This window comes from Hibiscus syriacus, unplaced genomic scaffold (assembly GCF_006381635.1).
Source record: "Hibiscus syriacus cultivar Baekdansim isolate YM2019G1 unplaced genomic scaffold, ASM638163v2 tig00111509_pilon, whole genome shotgun sequence".
In the NCBI taxonomy this organism is placed as follows: domain Eukaryota; kingdom Viridiplantae; phylum Streptophyta; class Magnoliopsida; order Malvales; family Malvaceae; genus Hibiscus; species Hibiscus syriacus.
In genome coordinates this window covers 3,041-25,781 of record NW_024063110.1, presented here as the reverse complement: position 1 = coordinate 25,781, position 22,741 = coordinate 3,041, and the positions used below count along the sequence as shown (strand labels likewise).

Genomic DNA, 22,741 nt, shown 5'->3' with positions numbered 1-22,741 from the left:
ATATAATGATTCTAGAATTCTCTTGTTAATTATGACATTCCTTCATGAATTCTAAAATATGATACAAAATAAAATATTACTAGTATATATCAACAATATAAACTTTCCAAAACTTAACTCTCTAGCTACAAGTGATAATATATAAATTTAATAAAATCTTGGAATGAAATAAAAAAAATTATATATTTTTTTCATACTGATGTAAAAAAATTCACCAAAGAAAGAATGTTTTTTTTTTGGATAAATCTTTTTTATTATCCAAAGAGCAGTTAACTGCTACAAAAAACAACAAGTTCTTACAAAAGTATCAAGAACTTACAATCAATATTTACAACAAAACAACTTCAATAAACTATACCCCATTGATTACAAAGTGAGATATTAACACTATCATTCCTATTAATGCTTTACCCCGTAAGTTTATAGCCACTGATTCTTGAATGGCATGGAACAAAGCTTCAAAAGATCTTGGGCAGCCTGTAAATAACCTTTTGTTCCTCTCTGGCGCACGATAGCTGGTTTTCTCTGGGTGCACGTTAGCAAGTCTAACGTTTTCTGAGATCTCTGTCGTCGCTCCGGTGGGTTCGTCTGGTTTGCTCGGTCTATCTCATCCTCTCTCCATCGTTCCCCGCCTGATATTGTATTCATGGATTGGAAGAAACTGTTCATCAGCTCGATAGGGCAAGACTTGGAATTTTCCCCCAAAATCGCGCGATGGTTCTCCTTTGGTCCAACCGCCACTGGAGGTCTTTGAAGAGGGGATTGCTAATTGGAAGCTTTCGTTAGTGGGACCACTATGCAGAAAAATGTTGATTCCATGTGGAAGAAAGCTCTCAATGGCAACAGTGCTCAAATTAGTTTGGCAGATGACAACATTTACGTTTTCTCGTTCGATTCTGAAACTGCTAGGAATTGGGTGTTAGAAAATGGCCCCTGACATATTTTTAATAAGCCTTTGATCCTTAGGAAATAGGAGCCAAATCTGAAAAAATTGAACTTTGATCTTACTAAAATCCCAGTGTGGATTCATCTTTACAATGTGCCCTTAGAACTATACTCTAGAGCTGGATTAAGCTATATTGCAAGTGGCATCGAAGTCCCTCTTTCTATGGACTCTGTTACTACATCTAGGAAAAGTTAGAGTATGCTAAATTATGCATTGAGATTGGTTTGAATGATAATATTCATGAGTACGTAGATGTGCTGCTGAATGATGGATCTATTACCTCAATTCTTGTTGAGTTACCTTGGTTTCCACCACGTTGTAAGAACTGTAGAGTGTTCGGGCATAGTGATAGAAACTGTAAAGAACAAAGAAAGAATGTTGGTTCTTCAATAAGCTCATAAAAAAATTCAATCTATAGTTTTGAGTTTTTAAGCCTGAAAAAATCCCATACATGCTAATAATGAAGCATTATTTCGATGCAGAAAATGATGGAAAACCACAAATACGTGTTGAATTTAGGGACAAGTTTAAGTCAATTTGTAAATCTTCTTGTCTAACCCAAACCAGGAACACAACATAGTACTTCTTATGTTAATCAAGTATACCCGCAAGATTTTATAATAGGAAAATGATTTAAGTTTTAAAAGATAATTTTATAAAATCTTAAGCCAAAAATAGATTATTAATAGAAATTATAAAAATATCTAAATTTTATTAAGATTTAAGTTTTTTTTTAAATATCAGTTCAATGGACCCCTCGATTCATCCATCATCTAATCTTAGGATACTCATCCGTACACATTTTCACATATTACCACGCCCCTATATTTTGCCCTTCCCTTCCCATGCCTCTACCCTCTTCTCTTTAGTTGTATTATTCTTCTTCTTCTTTGCATGGCTCTTAAAGTCACGGTCCAATAATTAAAACATAAAGCTTCTCAAAAAAAATATTATTTAATAAAAGCATATGTCAAAGAAAATAGATGGGACGTTTCAGTAGAAACCCAGAGCTCTTTACCTTCACATATAGTGCGCGAGTCCAACTGTCTAACTTTTGTGGTCCATTTTGTTACAGTTCATGATGTCAGATACATAACATTCACCTTCACGCATTATTATAATATCAAAACTGTATATTGATAGACATAGTTTACGTATTACTATATATAAATTGTATGAAATCTATTTATAGAAGATCACATGAATTGCATGAAACCGTCCAACCAATAGGGTCTCAGCTATTGTTAATTAAAATTTGAATGATATTCATTCGACCTAAATTAATATGTTTAATATATTCGAAGTTTCCAGTGCCAACCTTCCATTTTCTTTAGTTGGATTGTTTCAATTTTCATGTTATATTATATTATACTTATTTATTTATAAGTGATGGGGTCTATCCAAACCAATGTTTTTAAAATCGGACCTTAAACCGGTGAATGTACTGGTTCACTAGTTCAACCGTCGTTCAACCGGGTTGAACCGCTTTATATAAAATAATTTTTTTTTTGAAATTTTACATAATATTCAAAGCAATATTAATATATATACAACACTCTTTTTAAGTTTGCAATATTAAAAGGTATAAAAATATTACAAGTCATAACATATATAAGTTAAATATCATAAAATCAAGTGAAACAAAATGATTCAAATCAACTACAACATAATATTTAATCTAATAAAATTCATCAACAACTAAATAAAAAAAAGTACATAATTGATACAAGTATCAATCATCATAATATTCATCGAAATTGATTCTCTCAAATTCCAAAATATTGGGAAAAACTTCTTCATTAGTTGAAGTGTTGAACTACCACCGCCATCACCACTTTGAACTTGAAACTTCATAGCATCACTTTGAACTTGAAAGTCCACAATATCAAGATCTTCATCACCTAGCAATATGATAAATAAATACAAAATTAAATTTAAATTCTCAAACAATACTTAACAATTAAAAGTAAAAGTGTAAAACATATTAAATATTAAATATAATTATATAACTAAAATCAGAAAATAAATTTGGGACTGAAAAAATCATAACAAACGACATCGTTTGATTTATTTAAAAAAACATAATTATTAAAAAATGACATGGTGTCACGTAGCAATTAAGTAAAAATGACAATGATACTCAATGTTATTAAGAAATCATGTATCATTGATAGGGATGATACTCGATCTCACAAATGATATAAGTCGTGGTTGCTCGATCTCGCCAAGCAATAAGGCTAAGCAGTCATACCAACATAACATGAAGCATGGTTGCATGGTCTCATTAAGCAATTAGACTAGACAATTAAACTAAACAATCATAAATATTCGGATAATCTATCGCCATATGTGATTATACATATACATAAGTGCTCATAAGTGTCACGCATATCAACAATTGCATCGTAAAGCCAATCAATGAGGTATAGCTACACAATAACATCCATTGTTTTTATACTAGGCATATGCCTTTCCTCGTAAGCCTCTATGTGACTAAATCACAATTATACTTTATCTTTTTTATAATATTATACAAGGTCATATTAGTCTTTTAACAAATTAAGACATTAATATGATTCTTCATAAGTTTATGAGTGATATTCTCAAATTTACGAGGAATGAACATTTTCTTATTCACATAAAGTGTTATTGTTATTTTATTCTCAATGACATTTTAGTACTTCAGTTATTTAGGCATTTTAATTTATAAGGGTATTTTGGTCAATGACCACCTTTAATCCTCTCATTAGGCCTATCTCGTCATTCTGAAACATTTTTCATCCATATAGCCTTATTTAGAAGCCAAATTAGCCTTTTTCTAGCAAGCAATATCGATACTACGGCAGATTACTGAAATTGAGACCTGAGGCGCATCATGTTCAGTCCTTATGGGTAGCTTGGCTCAAAGGCTATGTTCTCAAGGAAAATGATTTATGGTCTGTTGAAGTAAAATCCACTGCTGGTTGGAGTTTAAAGAGATTACTGAAATTGAGACCTGAGGCGCATCATGTTCTGTCCTCTGGAGCTATTAAAGCCAGTGCTATCTGGGATTCTATCCGGGTGAAAGGCCTAAGGTCCCTTGGCAGAAGCTGTTATGGTTTCCTTTACATATCCCTAAGCACAGTCTATAGTTTGGATGACTCTTCTTGACAAACTTCCTACAAAGGAAAGATTACAATGCATGGGGCTTATTAATGAATGCCAATGCGTTTTTTGTAGTGCTGAATTGGAAACAAGGGACCATTTATTTCTTAAGTGTCCTACGGTAGATTTCCTATGGAAAGCAGTATTCTCACTTACTGGTTTGCAGTTTAAGGCTTCATCATGGGAAGCTTTCTTGGCATGGGCTAGTTCTACTTGAAAAGGCAAATCCCTGCTAACTACGGTCATGAAGATTGCTCTGAATGCTCTTATTTACATACTTTGGGAAGAAAGAAACAAAAGATTGTTCCAAGGTCGATCCCGGACTGTTGAAGAAATGTTTACTGCCATTAAGGATATTGTTAGTTTACAATTAAGGGGTAGGAATATTAATAGAATAGATAGTGTTAATATTACTCTATGTAATCATTGGGGTATAATTGATCATTGATTCTTTTTGTAAGTAGGTCGATTAAATGTAATTAGAACTCTGATTGTTTTTTGAAGTAGTTTCTGCTCTTTGGATAGTAAAACTCAATTATCCAAAAAAAATATCGATACTCAGCTTGAGAGTATTGATACTCAACTTGAGGGGATACTTTTGGGTATTTTGATACTAAAATAGTACTAAAATTCAAGCTTAAATCTCAGTATTGATATCCCATATCCGGTATCGATTCTGACTGTATAGTATAAATACTCTAGGAATGGGTAGTATTGATAGGATTTTACCTTATTTACAGGGAACACTTGACTATGGTCTAAAGTTTATTGTTGCTTCTTGACTATATATAGCATGTTTTGTATATGCAAACTAGGGATCAGATATTATGATTGACGTTCTATAACTGGATACTGTATTTATTTCGGAGAAAATCCAGTAGTTTGGGTTTCAAGAAAATAACAGGTTGTTTCAAGGTTCACAATTGAGGCTGAGTATTGGAGTGTGGCTTAAGCAGCAACTAAAATCCTATGGCTTGAATCTTTGCTTAGTGAAATACATCTTATTGAAGGAAAATCTACATTATGATGCGACAAGTCAAGTGCAGTAGTAGTATCAACTAATCCTATATACTAATATGATAGGTTAGGAAGCCAGCAATTTTATATCAATAATTGTATATTGCAAATTAGGCTTTGGTATGTTTGGTTCGAATTTCGGTTTGCACTAGTTGTAATTTCAACTCTACTGGGATTTCATACAAGTTAAAACTAATATATATATATATATTTAACAGCTCTGCAATGCATTCCTTAAAAGGTGATTGCTTGAATAGAAAGCATGTTGCATTATCAATTGATTTAGGACGTTATGGTTTTCTTGTATTGAAAGTTGAAAGTGACATTTTGTTTTTTACGGGACTGTCTTTGGGTTATAGCTTAATATATTATGATTGGCTGATTTTGCCATTTTAGAGCAGGGAATTGAGACGTGTTTTAGGACTATTGAGGGTCTTTTTTTTTTTTTGCCTTTTGCAAGTTGAGGTTATGGATGGCTGTTAAAAATGGCCATAGTTTTAGTGTCCTTTTCTGTTTGGTCGTAGCATGATTTTTCCTTGTGCTTGGCATCCAATAAGCCAACTTAAGGCCTCTGTTGTAATGGGTTTTGAGAATTCTATATATTGATATCCTAGAACAGTGACAATCAGACTCCTTCCCTTGGTTCTGCTTCCATTTTCAAGGTCAAGGACCTCATCTTTGAAAGCTTATTTTAAGGCTTTCTCAAATTCTGATTATGAGAACTAGGAGGGGAAAGCGTCCTGAGGTATTGTTTTGATGCTTTGTTAGTTTTTCTTTTCTCACTTTAGATGAAAGTGATGTTTTTATGATGAACTTGGTTGAACTGTATTCGATTTCAGGTCTTTTGGCCATCCATTGTGATGAAGAAATGGTTGAATATAAAGCCGAAGGTGTATGATTTTAGCGAAGACGAAGTCGACACCGAAACTGAGAGCGAAGATGATGGTATAATTTCTTGCCTTACTCATTTGCTTCTACTTTCTGCTTGATGATGTCCTTTTTCTGTAATATCCATCCAGCTTGCTCTTTTAAAGATTCAAGGTTGCATAATGGTGAGGATCATACCCATAGGTCTTTGGGGAAACAATCTGAATGCAGAGACCAAATTCCAGGCAATATTTTGTTCCCATTCTTTAGTGTGCAGATCAAAATGAGTAAAATTAAGTTTCAAGTTAATCGGTAAATTGTCAGACTGAAGATCTTTTGTGATGTTTCATCTTTCAGATGAACCTTCTAAAGGCTATCGATTAGGACACAGGAGGGGAAAGTCGGAAACTCTGCGTGCGCAGTACATAAATACCAAGGATGTGAGGTTTGACTGCAAGATGCCTGTAATTAAAGTGTAAGGTTTAAGGTCAATTATAATTGAAACATGTCTTGGCTACTTATAGGGTGACAATAAGCACTTGGAATGTTGCTGGAAGACTTCCAGACGAGGATCTTGAGATTGATGATTGGCTTTGCACGAAGGAGCCGGCCGATGTTTATATTATCGGGTGAGTATTTTCGTTACCTGTTAGATACTTTTTCTCTAGACTTCTCCTCAGATGTTAAGTTGGTACTTGATTATCGGTTGTTGATGTCATGCTCGATCTGCTATGGACAGCTTCCAAGAGGTAGTCCCTTTGAATGCTGGAAATGTCTTTGGAGCCGAGGATAACAAGCCGATTCCGAAATGGGAGGCAATCATTAGGAGAACTCTAAACAAATCGTTGGTACCTGAAAGCAAGCACAAATGCTTCAGTGCTCCCCCTTCTCCCGTGTTAAGAACTTCTTCAGTTTCAGATGTATTAGCAGACGAGATCGATGCTCTTCCATTGGAAGTGATGTGTGACGAATATTTGGAGACTGCTAATGGCTATGATCTTGAAGGGAAAGACCTGAACAAAGATGTTAATATTGGACCAAATCTTCAGCTGAAGAGAATCTATGGTATCGACTTCGACACAGTTAGACTGGCCTGAACATCCTTTAGATGAAACCCCACAAATTATCTCGTCGAATTCGAAACTACGGCGAGTACTGAGCAGCTCTGCAAGAATAGGATTTAATCTAACAGAGAACTCCATCTTCTACAATCCTCATGTAAAAGAAAGCAGATTGAAAAGATCCCACCTTAGCTCTGGAAACCTAGAGTCAATGTGTATGCATGAGCAACCGATTATTGAAAATGTAGATTCTTTCTCTGATACATCTAATGAGAATTCTGAAGAAGAAGATGATATGTTCTTAGATGTACCAATGGAGCAACACGACAACAATGGGCCAAGGTCACACCCAAAGTACGTTAGAATCGTTAGTAAGCAGATGGTTGGAATATACATATCTGTATGGGTGAGAAAGAGGCTGAGGAGACATATAAACAATTTGAAAGTCTCTCCTGTTGGAGTTGGTCTAATGGGCTACATGGGAAACAAGGTACTGACCATTCTTCCTTTCTGGGATTGCAATAGTTAAGGTGGATGACATTATTCTATTAACACCGATCAATTGTTTAAAATGGCTGCTTTATTATTATTGATATGCCTAGTTGGCTTTTGCCTTTACAGGGGTCTGTTTCTGTAAGCATGACTCTTTTCCAGTCCAGGTTATGCTTTGTGTGTTCTCATTTGACATCAGGTCAGAAGGACGGAGCTGAACACATGCGTAACTCCGATGTGTATGAAATTATACGGCGTACCAGTTTCTCATCTGTCCTTGATACAAATCAACCTCAAACAATTCTGGCTCATGAGTAACCAAAATTTCAGCATCTAGTTTTGATTTATCCAGTTTATATACTTGATTTAAGAAACTCAACCTGAGACGAATAAGTAGTAACTGGTTGCTTGTGTAAACAGTCAGATATTTTGGTTCGGGGATTTAAATTATCGTCTCAACATGCTGGACGCGAACATAAGGAAACTTGTTGCTGAAAAGCGGTGGAACGAACTAATAAACTATGATCAGGTGAGTATCACAGTGATATAGATTTGCCATTGTAAGCACTAACTTTGTTTGGTTCATTAGCGAATGAACAAAAGCAAATGGCTTCAATTCTGTGCACAGCTTCATAAAGAAATGTGTAGTGGTCACGTATTTGATGGATGGAATGAGGCAACAATAGATTTTCCTCCTACCTACAAATACGAAATGAATTCCGATAGATATGTCGGTGAGATCCCAAAAGAAGGCGAGAAGAAGAGATCTCCGGCATGGTAAGCTCAGTTAAAAAAGGCTTCTCATTATTCATTAAGTTCCACACAATTCAATGTGCTTATGATCTACATTATTCCCTTGTTAGGTGTGATCGTATACTCTGGTGGGGAAAAGGCATAAAACAACTTTGTTACCAACGAGCAGATATAAGACTCTCGGATCACCGACCAGTGAGTTCGATGTTCTTAGTTGATGTTGAAGTCTTGGACCATCGCAAGTTGCAAAGGGCTCTCAATTTTAGCAATGCTGCTGTTCATCCACTGAGTTTCTTCGATGAAAATGGAGAAATAGAATTTTAGCATACCATGTCATGTCAGAGTATCAAAAGCATCAACAAATATGCTAAGCTTATATAATTCATTCAACAAGTGTAAGCAGGATCAAGTGATTTCTTTGTTAGCATTTGAACAAAAGCTTTATGGTGGGTTTGAATGCATAGACACAACATTCTTTTCTTTTCTTTTTTTCAATAGTGTCAGCCATTTCTTGGCCACGTCGTATTATCAACCTGTAATTATAGTCCAGTTGTCTAGTGTATTTGATTAAAGATCCCAAGTTCAAACGAGAACCTTGTTTATCATCTCATCCATGGTCTGGTCTCTATCTAAAATTATATTTAAATTAGCGTATAAAAGTACTGTTAAAATGGTCAGAATAAGATTAATACATAGAACGAAAAAGGGTTCGAAACTAACTCCGAAAGAATAACCTATGAATAACATCTTCAGGATTTTATCGGCAAAAATATCTGTTAACAAATAGCTGAAAATACCATCAGTTCATAAAATTTTCTTCCAGAATTAAATTTGCCGTACTTTATAAGAACGTGATTTTCCATATAGAAAATCAATTTGATGCTGAAAATTTTCCATACGATTTTCAACCTGGTTTTCAGTATTTTATCAGCACGAGGAATACTTAGTAAACTCGACAGGTTCATCGAAGACGATGAACAAATATGTCAATCATCACTTTCGTTGCATGAACAACCAGAGAGCTAAAAAAAAAACAGGGCATCAGTTCTCCAAGGTGATTAAGCATCAAAGATATGCTAATTCAGACGCAAATTACCCATAAAAACGAGATTCATCACATGCCCACAACACATTTCCGTAAGATGAGTTCAAAACGCCAAAAAAATTCTGATAAATTGAAAAAAATGAGAATAAAAAAGTGATCAGAACCTGTCGGAACTTCAATTTAACATCAAAATATTATATCAGTGGATTGACAGACCATTGAATTTCTATCATCATACCCCTTTACTTCTCCTTTTAAAAAACAAAACAACCCAGACAACCCAGTTTAAATCTATAACAAAAATAGGAAAATATAAGCTCAGAACTTCTTAGAGGGATTGTGCTGCCGTCATAGAAGACTCTCCGGTACACAATAATATTCATCATCGCAAATACTTTCAGAACAAAAATGCATATTTGAAAGACATCGGACTATAGAGGAACGAGAGCAGCAGTATAAGGAAGCGAAAAGAGTATTTATAGAAGCGGAAAGAAACCCTAGTACCCTCTTAAAAATGTGCGACGTTTAGGGTTAAGATCTTCACATAGTTATAGTGTGGGTAAGCTATCGGAATGATCATTTTTATTTCAGCTTTGTTTAGTTTGATCATTGATTTTCAAAATGTTACATTTCAATCATTTATATTATTGATTTACTAAATTTTGATCATTTATGTTATCGATTATAATATGTTGATCATTGTACCGTTAACTCTTGTTACTTCGATAATGTTATAAATTTGTAAAAAGATTTTTTTTAGTTTGACCCCTAAACTTTGGATAAATTATCATTTTGACCTTAAACTTTAGATAAAATATCAAATTAACCATTGAATTCGACCAAAGTCTTCTATCGTCGACCATAACTCACCACCGTCGCTACTGGTGACCATCAATTGTCGTTGGTATTGAGATCTTTGGATCCTAAAATTTCTAATTCACTATTTTTTGGTATTTTCAACATGAATCCGATGTTTGTTTCACTAAAAATGCTCGAAATTCAACAAATTTAACCTAGAACCCTTCAAATTCCTTTAAAAAGTAAATTACAATAATAAAATTATCATTATTATTCTTTAAAAATAAGAATACAAAATCTAAATTTATATAGTAATCAAATTCATAATTTTTTTGTTTATAATATTGGTATATTATAATATTTTTTGTTTATAATATTAATTATAAATAATTTTATGTTATGTATTGAATATTAATTATAAATTTACAAAACTGTAATGAAAGTGATGAAACTTCAATCCAATACAATTCATTTTCGCCTATGTGATAAACCCTTCAAATACGTCCTGAACCTTTTCTTGTAATTTTGTTTTCCTCTGATATGTTGCCACAACGTGAGATGTATCTACTATGTTGTCACGGTAGAGATGCCTCTCCTTTTGGTTAAACGCATTGACTTGCCTTCACTCTTTTCTAGACTTAAACATCGTTGTCAACGATTGACCAAAAGTTTTGAGATGCTTTCGCCCGCTAGCTGTAGACCTGTTGAGTTGCCTCCATACCTACGAAACTGTGAGTTGCCTTCGAGGGAGTTGAGTTACCATTACCCCAGCTTGGCAGCTTACGACTAGGGATCTATCCTAGGGGTCGAGATACCTCCATTTCAACGTCAAGATACCTTTTTCATATTTCTATCATGACAAATATGCCTCAATTCTACCTACAGTAAGTTGTACTCATTGAGATGCCTCCGTACCCACCGTAGTGTGTTATCTCCTCTACCTGGTCGAAAAAGTGTTGAGATCCCTCACACCCTTCGTAGACTATAGGATTATGTCCTAAAACAAAACTGAAAGAGTTGAGAGCCTCCACTCTAACAAGTGTTGATATGCCCCCTACCACAGAATCGTTGAGATACCTCGAGAAGCCCGATAGATATAAGGACATCTCTCCCTCTTGTTGATATAGCTCAGAGTTGCCTCCAAAGAGTGTTGAGATACCTCCGATATAGCTTCGAGATGCCTTTGTCCTGATAAATGGAAATTCATTACTTCTGCCACGACAAAGAATCCTCTTCCTGTCAACTAAATCTATCTAAGGGTGTCGAGTTGCCTTTATTTCGATCAAGAGCCTTGAGAATCCTTAACTCTATCTTTTGATATAGTGACTCTGTAATATCCCAAAATCAGGGTTAGTGACTAAAATAAAATTTTTGAAATTTTGAAGTATGATTTTGAAAGATTTAAAAGTTTAGTGATTAAATGGAATATTTAGTGGATGTTTGTTAGTAATTATTAAAGGAAATAAAGGGTAAAATGGTCATTTGACCAGAAAGATTTTTTTTATCTTTCTTTTGAGCTTATTAAACACGTGGAAAGAGTGAGAAAGGAAAAGAAAAATCTAGAGCTTGGGTTGTCTCCTTCCTCTTCTCTTCCCGTAAGCTCCATGGCAAAGGTAAGCTTAATTTCAGTTGGTTAATTCTTGAGTTTTAACCTCAGTTTTGATTCTTGGGGTGCTAAGAAAGATTATTTAGAGATTAAAGTATGTTGAAACTTCAAAATGGATGAATTATGAAGGATTAAATATGAAGAGTTTTTAAGCGAATTAGTGAAATAGAAGGAGTTAATAGATTTTGAAGTTGAATTTGAATTTGACTTGTCAAGGGTTAAATTAAGAAATATGAAGTGATAAAATGAGTTTTAAAACATGTTGAAAATCTGGTATGATTCTTGAAGTGAATAAAGATGAGAGGATATTAAGGTTCACAATGAGATAAATGAATATAAATGAGTTTAAACATGTATATGTAAGTTAGGAATTTGAAAGGGGATGAAATATGAAGCATTTGAGCTGAATTAAATGGATTTTCGTGCCTAAAGAGTAATTTCTGGGCAAGATGCATCGGTACACATTCAATATGCACCGATGCATTCTTAAAAGAAGAAACATCGAATGTCAGGAATGCATCGATGCACTATGAGTATGCACCGATGCACCAAGACAAATTTTGAAGGTGCATCGATGCATGAATATTTTGAAGCTATTTTGGGTACCGATGCACCTATAGTGCATCGATACACCCCTAAAGGAAAAAGTGTATATTAGTTTATTAAGTTCATTTAAGTTGTTAGCATCGGATTACAATTGCCTTAAAATGTATAATTATGTAGATTCAGAGCCTAAACAAGTTCCGGAATCATTGACAAGTAAGATCGATGAAGGGGAAAGTTTAAAGATTGGTATTGACTAGTGAGGTCAGGTGAGTGCATGCTAGTTATATGATGTGTAATGGAAATATGACTTGCGACGAGTCTATTTCCTATATTAGAATGCATAAATTAATGAATATAAACATGTTTTGATATGAGTATATGTGTTGTATGTTGATATGTTTTGTATATGATACATGATGTAAGTAAATTATTATTATAAAATAATGGGAGATCATAAAATAAGATGTGTAAAGATATTATTGTAAGAGACAAGCCATGTAAGTATAGGTTACTGATAGAATAATTAAGCCAAGGTTTATTGTGATCCATATATATAAGAATGCAATGTAAATTACATAAGTGATAAGTCATGAAGCTATATGTGACCATGAGAATATTTAAGAGAATAAAATATAAAGAAGAAGATAATAAGTTAAGAGACTCTTTGAAAATGGTATTTAAATTAAGGGACATGAACATAACGATGATACGAACCTATAGGATAAGCAATATAAGAAAGAGTAATATATTTTAAAAGGAAACTATGTTATAGGAGTTATGTAGAACTAAATTAAATGAATAGAACAACTCTAATTAAATAAGGTGAGATAAGTGATAAGGGTTATATGTGATTGTATATATTAGTATAATAAATCATGTAAGTCGATACAAAAGGAAAATGAGATAAAGATAAATAGCTTTTACCTATATGATTTATATAAGATTATATGTCGGTGTGATAACATGAAAAAGTGAACTAAGTTCTATGATATTGATCCATGTGAGTATAAGTAATGTGATTGCATAAGATATATATATATATATATATATTCATATGATTTGGTATATGCCATTTGATTCATGTGTGCACATGTAGATAAGATATGTGAATATGAGTTATGCGCTTATAAGTGATATGATCACATGATGTGATAAGAAACTATGAGAATATGTTGTTAAGTGATATGATTATGTGAAATAAGATAAAAGATAATGCCCATGTTATGTAATTGAGAGCTAGAGGTATAGTTGTCATGCCAAGAGTCAAGGGTCTACACAGTCCTTCGGGACATATATGTATTCTTTGGAACATGTGTGAGGTCTGTTGAGACACATACTTGATCCTTGGCATATGTATATGATTCTTAAGGAATTTCTACGTGGTCCTTAGGGACATATTATATGGCACTTCGGTGCATTTCTACGCGGCACTACGGTGCAATTCTACGTGGCACTTCGGTGCATTTATACGAGCTGTGGTGACAACATTAGTGCTCAGCATCTATAGACTCACATATCTATAGTTCTCATAGGTGTACATGGGCTAATAAAGAAATACAAACAAATACATGATATGTAATGTACCTGCTTTGCTATGTGAAATGTAATATATGTTATATGTGATGTCAATATAGTAATTGTTAAATGAATGATATGGTTGTTAAGAAGTTTAAGTATAAGAATAGATAACTAAAAGACATAAATGGATGGAATATTGATTATGAAATGATGTTATTGATAATTAGGATAAGATTTATATATTTGTATGCATGTGATTATATGAAATGTTATATTGATTTGTATGATACTATTATATGATATGCTCATGCATTTTTAGAAATTAGAGTTTCAATTATGAGATTTATATGCCTCACTAAGTCTTCCTTACAAAGTTCAGATCAGAAAAGAAATGTTTGATATGTATTTTATTCTTTTAGATGTAGTTGGCATGTAATATAAACGATTTGAATGTATATGCTCTGATAAGTGTGAAAACTTTTATCTTGAAATAATATGAAGTTTTATTTAACGGGGGATTTTTCATTATTTTGAACAAGTAAATGTTTAAAAGTTGATGTGACACCTCGGACTCGGATTCGGATTGGATACGGGTTGGGGGTGTTACAGACTCTATCATTGACACCAACATCTAGCCGAAAGAGTCAAAGTGCTTATGTTGTCCTCTTTATCATCGAGATACAATCATTTTCCTCCTTATCCTTTGCCAGAGAAATCACCATTCATATGAGATATTATCCTCCGTGTGAGATATTATCCTCTACGAAAAAGATCACTCTTTAAGGGATTTTCTATCCTCCAAGTGAGCTTAAGCCTTTAGAGATATCTTCTAGAGGATCATAACTAATATACTAAACGAGGACTATTATCCTCCGCTCACTACAACAAATTTATCATTTTATGACAAAATTTCTATTTGACGTTGCATATAACGTCACAAAATATACTAAAAATGTGACGTTTTTTTAATTTTCGTCACATTTGATGATTGATAATATATCATTTATGACAATTTTAAAAATGTCTTTGATTTTCGTCACTATATATTTGGAGCCAAAATTTACCTCCAAAAAAATTTGGTGGGAAACTTTTCAGTGACGCTTCGATAAATTGGTGACATTGTAAAGTCGTCTCCAATGAAATTAAAGTATTAGTGACGGTTTATTATTATGAAGATCTAATTTGAATTAGTGACATTGCAAATTTGTCAGTAATAATTTTTATTTGTGACAATTTGATATGTCATGTTTTATAATACATAAATGTGACATTTTATTGTGTCATAAAAATAGGTTTAACGTAACAAAATAAATTATTTGCTACTCATTGTTATAGCTCATCTTTTATATGATGATTTTAAAAGACATCATCAAATTGTGTCATATAATGTTTGGCATCAATTATTAATAAAATTTTGGACGTGTCGTTAATTGAAAATCTTATTGGTTATGATTTTCAAATGTTTTTTCTCATAATTTCAATTAGGCCGATTAGTTTTCACACACTAGTGTGTTCTATATATTTATATGTATATGTATATTTATGACTCATTTTTTCGTTAAAAATAATATTTAGCTGACCATGTCAAAGTCGAGTTCTAATAAGATAATCATATGTCTCACTCCACAAAATCTAGAATAAAAGAATTAGTTTGATTTAAATTTATTTTTTTGATAAATTAATTATAAAATTTAGATTAAGTTAGTAAACTAAAGTTTCTACGGTTAATTCATAATTTTTAGAAGTTTAGGACAATTAAGATGAATTCTAGACTACTCAAGGACTGAACCAATGCTTAGCATCGAGGTTAATATGATTTGTTTTGTTTAAATTTGATTTTTAATTGATTAGTTTTGAAATTTAGATTAATTTGGAATTTTTAAATTTTTTATGCTTAATTCATAATTTTTACAAGTTTTGGTCCATTAAGTGAACTCTAAGCTTCTTAAGAAATTTTCCCCTTTTGACTTATATATAAAACAAATAAGGAAATTGTTTTTAGCAATAAACTAATTCTGAAATTTGGATTAAATTAGAAAATTTGTAAAGTTTACAATCAATTCATAATTTTTAGAAGTTTAGGGAAATTAATATGAACTCTAAACTTCTCAAGAACTGAACCTCTAATTTCATCCTTTTTGACTAAAAATAAAAAAAAGGATTTTGTGCTTAGCATCGTGGTTAAAAGAATTTATTTGGTTGTAATTTGATTTATAATATACTAATTATGAAATTCATATTAAGTTGGAAACTTTTAAAGTCTCTACATTTAATTCATAAGTTTTAGAAATTTTGAGCCATTAGTGTGAACTCTAAACTACCTAAAGATTGAACCTATAATTTCCCCTTTTCACTGATATATCAAAAATTGTTCTTACCAATAAATTAATTCTGAAATCTGGATCAAATTAGAAATTTTGTAAAGTTTTTGCAAAAAAAAATCAAAATTTAAGAAGTTCCGACCATCAATGTGAGCTCTAAACTGCTTAAGGGTTGAACCTCTAATGTTCCCCTTTTAACTTATAATTGAAAAAAAAATAAACTTTACAGGAATTAAAACCTTAACCCGTTGTCAAACCAAATAAATATTAATGACATGAGTGCACCGCATTAAAATATATATGTATAACTTATAACATCTGGTTAGGTTTTCAAAGAGAAAACCCTAAAGTCGTCAGCTCTAACTTTCTCTCCTTGCACCACACACCTCCCTTCCTTAGTAGCCGTCGTTATCTGTCTTACCAACCAACGTTGTCTTCTGATCATCCAGTCATGGCGTTCAAAGCACTTCGCGAACCCCTCAGGCCCCTTCATACACCCCTATTACAGCACCTTAACCCTCTGCAGTTCAGATGATTCCTCCCCCCAAATCGAAGCGTTGTTCACTGTCAAATGTAAGCATCCACTTTTTCCTTAGGATTTTCTGTGAAATGTGAAATCTTATTTGTTGGAACACTTGTATTTTCTGTAATTAATGAATACACGTATACTCTTTGTACTTATGATGTAGTGGTTGCTAATATAACTGGTATATATAATGCGATCAAGATGATGAATAACAAAATCAACGTGCTTCATCACTATCTTAATGGAATTCGAAAAGGTATGATCTCTTTCCTTCTGAATATAATGTAAATTACATTTATTATAATGCATGTGATTGTTTCAAAGCTTCCTAAAGGAAGCCTATATTTTTAGTGTAGAGTCTGGATAAAAGTTTAAACATAGAAAATACTTAAAAAATAAATTATGATTTTCTACTAATGTTGAAAATTAGTTATGCATCAAACAATTATAAACACAACCATCTTTTATAGTTTTTTTATTACTTTTCATTACTCATTTCCTATTTTCTATTGGATGTTGTATATATTACTTATATATGATATGCAGTGGTAATATGTTTCCCATTCCAGATGGTTTCATAGTGGTGGTTGGTGGTTGATGGTAATGGTGATACAGAGGCAGTTGCGATATGGTCGAGATTTGGGGTTGGTTTTTGAAATTTTATGGGCAATGGATCAAAATGTAATGATTGTGTAATTTTGGGCATTTATTATAATTTGTAAAAAATGAATGTTATTATTATAACTTGTGAGAAGTTTTGGCATTTATTGTAATTGAGAAAAAGTTTTGTCCTTCATTTTAATCGAATCGTTATAATTTATAAAAAATTTGCCCTTTATTGTTTTTATAAACAACTTTATCCTTTTGTAATTTAGAAAACATTGTCATTTTTTCCAAATTTATAAAAATTGTCCTAATTTTAATTTATAAAAGGTTTTTATAGCAAATGCACATTCTTAAAATTTTAATAAAGTTTTTTTAATTTTATAATAAAAATTATGACAATAATTTTTTGTCATTAATATAATAAAATTATTATATTATTGGTGACGATACCAATAATTAATGACAAATTTTTATATTATTTATTGACATAAATAATTATCACTAAATATAAATTATAAAGTGACGTTATACATTAATGTCACTATATGTATAACTAAACATGACAAAAATATATACATCGCCACATTTGACATTTAGTGACACACCTAACGTGACGTTCATCGTGACATCAAATTTTAAGTCACAAAATACAAATAATGACATAAATGTAAGTTTTAATAACAATATTTTAGATGTCACAAACAAACAAATTTGTTGTAGTGACTCCCACAAACATTGAGATGCTTTTACCCCTTTATTACCGTAAAGATGTCTCAATTTAATGTCTGGGCTTCTCGAAAAATATTGAATCACCTTCTCTCTATTCAAGAGAGTCGAGATGCCTCCGTTCCGCAGTATGAAATTGTCCACTACTATTGTATGTCCTTGAGATGCAACATATCCTTTAATGTCCCACTCAATACTATTATCCTTCGCTTGAGCGTTGAGATACCTTTACCAACACAAAAATGATTTTTCCTAACAATCGCTCTTCTTCTGAAAAGGAAAATCAGTTGCTTATATCTCGAGAATGAGAGAATGAGATGCTCTGTTATTGAACGAAATCGAGAGATGGTTGTTATATTTATAACCATAAGTCTCGAATCAAATCACTTTATAATATTCCCTCAACTAAGGGGAATAAATGTTATACCTCCAGATATATTCTCCAAGAATTACCAAACCTCCGCTAACAAGAAATTCTCATAGACACCACACCATGTCTGAAACCATCTTCCTTCAGGATAATTCTCGGGAGTTCAAACTTCTCAAATTTTCAGAAAATAAATAAACGAACACAAACTTGATGCCAAAAATTTAAACTAACACAAACCAAATACAAACACATTAAAAAATAAATAAACAAACACGGACATAACTTTATTCGCTCAAATTCGATTCCTTTACCCCTTTACCTCCATTATCTCTCAATCCACCACCAACTCACGACTGTCTTTGCACTGATTGTAACTCTTTGCTAAAACAAGGAGTGAGTTGCCAATGGACGACACAATCAATTTCTTCCCACCAACAGATATAAAAGCTATCCTAAGCATAATACTAAAAATATTTTAATTTACCTTAAAAATTTTTGGAGGAGAATAATATATAAAGCCTCCTATGATAAACATAAAATCAAAAAAAATATTAATTAGTAAAATAATTAAACATATTCATATTATCTCACTGTATATAAATTTAAAATTTAATTTAAAAATATAATATTTTTCCATTTAATAAAAAATAAACAAGATAAATTAAAATTCATATTTAGGCCCGACTTGATCCAGTCGAAAGCATCAAAGTTAACTCGCGTGGAGAGGATGGGAATAGAGGTAAAACGACGCCGTAAAACACTATGAAAAAGGTTGGTTATATTGAGAAGCGTAGCGTTGGGAATCCATGTTTGGTGGAGGAAAGGAAAAGAGGACGAGAGCCACAGCGTGTAGAGTGTAGACGGCCATCCATAAAAATGCCACCGTAGTACCTTCGCCGCCGCTTAAATTTCTAAACGCCGAAACCCAAACCCTAATCGCAACACATTAACGATAAAGAAGAAATGGCTTCCTTGACGATTCGTTCGCCGTCCAAATCCTCCTCGTCTTTGTCTTCTTCTTCTTCATCTCTCTTCACTCGTGGTTCTCTTAGCCCTAAAAATTTCGCTTTCAATTTGTCTAGCCCTCGTGTATGCGCTTCGAACAGCTTGGTATGCTTTATTCACTATTGCATTAAAGGTTCTGAAGTGAAAGGCTTTCTGGTATTATTATTATTTTCGATCTTTCTTTTTCTATGGTTTCATTTCTTTGATGATTTTCGTTGAAATTTAAGATTTAATATTTGATAGCATTACTTTTATGTGATATATGCTGCACACATATGAAATCCACAGTTCAACTTTTGTTTTCGTCTTCCTTTTGTTTCTTCTACTGCTAATTTTACAGAGGAGTATTCTTTCGATGAAGGTTTTGAATAAAAAAGGTTTTAGTATGTTTTGAGTGATTTTTAGAGCTTTGCTGATATGGGTCTCTTTTTTTTAATACAAGGATGTGAACTGCATCAACCAGTGAATCGTGGAAATGGGAAACCAACGATTCCAATCCTTAATGAAAGGATATTGCCCAAGTTCGTCGACTCAAATAGAATGGATACAACTGTTAACAGGAATGGTGCTAAGCTCAAATTGTTTTCGGGCACAGCCAATCCTGCACTTTGTCAGGTAAATTTATTGCGTTGTCATTTTGTTTACTGTATCTCCCTTTTTTTTATAGGTTTTACTTTCAATATGCATACAAAAAATAAGATTAACAGGATAGAAATTAATGGCTTTTGCGTGTGCAGCTGTTGGGTGATAAACTGTAAGTGAAAGGAATTTCTAGAACTGCCTCAGTTCTGAAGAAATTATACACTTTTTTACTATTTGATAAAATTCAATTGCAAAATATCATTTGATAAAGTTTCCACTCTCTCTTCTGAGCCCTTGTAGTTTGGACCAGACAATATGATGCTTATATTATGTCTGCTTGCATGTCGTTCCACTGTTTGTTCTACAAAGACGGATCACCCAACAGCTTGTCTTTCTAATCTGTTCTGTTGCAGGAAATCGCTTGGTACATGGGCCTGGAACTGGGACAGATCAAACATAAATAGGTTTGCTGATGGGGAAATATATGTTCAGCTGCAAGAGAGTGTTAGAGGATTTGATGTGTATATTGTGCAACCAACATGCCCTCCTGCAAATGAGAATCGTATGGAACTTCTCATTATGATAGATGCTTGTCGGAGAGCGTCAGCCAAAACTATCACTGCAGTGATTCCATATTTTGGCTATGCCAGAGCTGATAGAAAGGCAAGTTCAATGTATTTGGCAATAACTTTTGAGGGATAAAATCATAAAAATATGAATATGTGTGAAGATGTAAGCTGCAAATTGAATGGATTAGAAGCCGATGTCTTGAAACAGCCTGTGTCATTCATAATCAGTGAAAAAATTTGTGCTATCGTATGTTAGAATTATTCTGATTGTGTCAATGCCTTGCTTCTGGCATGAATTTCTGAAGCTTTTGAATCATGTTTTCTTAAAGTGTAGCGAACTATCTTCTCTCTGTTTGTAATTTTACTTTCAGACCCAAGGGAGTGAATCCATTGCAGCCAAACTAGTTGCAAATCTTATCACAGAAGCTGGTGCAAACCGTGTTCTTGTTTGTGACCTTCATTCTGGGCAGTCCATGGGTTGTTTTGATATCTCAGTGGATCATGTGCTGCCAGGTATTCGTCATCAAGCTTCAAACTTATATGTTGACTGTCAACGACTAAATGATTGCTGATTCATCTATACTTTTGTGCTATGGACTGTATAGCCTGTGGTTCTTGATTATCTTGCCAGCAAGAGAATTTGTTCTGATGACTTGGTAGTGGTCTCACCTGATGTTGGTAGAGTTGCAAGAGAGCGTGCTTTTGCAAAAAAAAAACTATCAGATGCACCCTTAGCCATTGTGGATAAAAGGCGCCATGCACACAATGTTGCAGAGGTAATGCTTTCTCTACGACTACACTGTCATTATCTGTCTTCGTTGTTGATTTTACTATTATATTTTCTGTCATTCTAAAGTTTTCTATATACCGTTGTGATAATATGATGTTTAGGGATGTAGTAGTACATTTGCTAGCTGTAATAGGCACAAGTAATTCGAAAACTGTTGCACCTTTTTCCCATATTGAGTATTTTGGTCTACTATAAGTGTTTCAGTAATTGCACAGATTAATTGATGACAATAGGAACTAGACTCAACTGATTTGCACGGGCATCGAGTCCAGTTTGTATTATTTTTCTCTTTAGTTCAATGGTTAATACATAATTAATGTCCAACTTCTTTTGTTCAGGTAATGAACCTTACTGGTGACGTCAAAGGAAAAATTGCAGTTATGGTGGATGACATGATCGACACTGCTGGTAAATGAAAGCAATGTGACGATGGCAGACATAAACCTGTTCAAAATTAAGTAGCTTCTTATAGTGAACATAAAAAAATAAAAATAAAATTTTATTTTTATTGAACATTTTGGTGTTTTATAGGAACGATTGCGAAGGGGGCGGCGGCACTTTTACACCAAGAGGGGGCAAGGGAGGTTTATGCATGCTGTACCCATGCAGTTTTCAGGTTTTAAAAACTTTAAGAAGTTTGGATGAAGTTGTAGGTAAAAGCTGATTTATGGTATTCAAGCATGTGAAAATATTTGCTGCGTTGTGTTGTGTATGTTTTTGTTGGCAGCCCTCCAGCAATAGAGAAGTTATCAGGTGGACTATTTCAAGAAGTAATCATAACGAACATACTACTAGTAGCAGAAAAGAATTACTTCCCTCAGCCGACTGTTCTCTCTGTTGCGAACCTGTTGGGTGAAACCATCTGGCGTGTTCGTGATGATTGTTCCGTCAGTAGCATTTTCAGTGACAAATCCCGAAGTGTTTTCTTCAAATTTATGCAGATAATCTAGTCCTTTGCCTTGTTGGCTCCAGTACTGAAAAGGAATAAACTTTAGTCCAAGGGGGGATGAAGAATCAACACATGGCTCTCTTATTTCATTCCTTCTTTCTCTCACTCTACATACTCTAGTTTTCTGCTAGTTTTCTTTTTAACATTCTTTTAGCTAAATTTTCTTTTAGAGTTCGACCAACTACCTCCTATATAGACTGTTTAAATCTTTTTAATTTAAATTTATATATTTTTTGCCTGTATTGGTCACTTTTAAAGTATGTCTCTAAGTTACATTTAAAAGTTACATCAATTTTGGGTTAACTATCATAGTAGTCTCTTTTGTTTCAGTATTCCTTACTTTTTATCATTAATTTTGAAAAGTTACATTTTAGTCACTTACGATATCGATCATTACACTCTGATGTTAATTACTGTTTGTTTTAGTTTGATCTTTGACTTTAGATAAAATATTAATTTAATTTTTAAATTTTAGATAAAATATTATTTGAATAAATTTTACAT

The 22,741-nt window shown here is 33.0% G+C and overlaps 3 non-coding genes and 2 pseudogenes across 3 annotated transcripts; 2 read left to right on the top strand and 3 right to left on the bottom strand.

The window, feature by feature from the left end:
• The first annotated feature begins 5,543 nt into the window (after positions 1 to 5,543).
• LOC120164358 lies at positions 5,544 to 8,761 on the top strand (annotated as a pseudogene).
• Positions 8,762 to 9,313: 552 nt separating this feature from the next.
• On the bottom strand, positions 9,314 to 9,407 carry LOC120164364. Its single transcript, XR_005519722.1, has one exon. It is a non-coding gene; the product is annotated as a small nucleolar RNA Z101 (small nucleolar RNA).
• Positions 9,408 to 9,478: 71 nt separating this feature from the next.
• LOC120164366 lies at positions 9,479 to 9,566 on the bottom strand. Its single transcript, XR_005519724.1, has one exon. It is a non-coding gene; the product is annotated as a small nucleolar RNA snoR14 (small nucleolar RNA).
• Positions 9,567 to 9,639: 73 nt separating this feature from the next.
• Positions 9,640 to 9,716, bottom strand: LOC120164365. The gene has a single exon (XR_005519723.1). It is a non-coding gene; the product is annotated as a small nucleolar RNA U61 (small nucleolar RNA).
• A 9,450-nt stretch (positions 9,717 to 19,166) lies between these two features.
• On the top strand, positions 19,167 to 22,238 carry LOC120164361 (annotated as a pseudogene).
• The last annotated feature ends 503 nt before the right edge of the window (positions 22,239 to 22,741 follow it).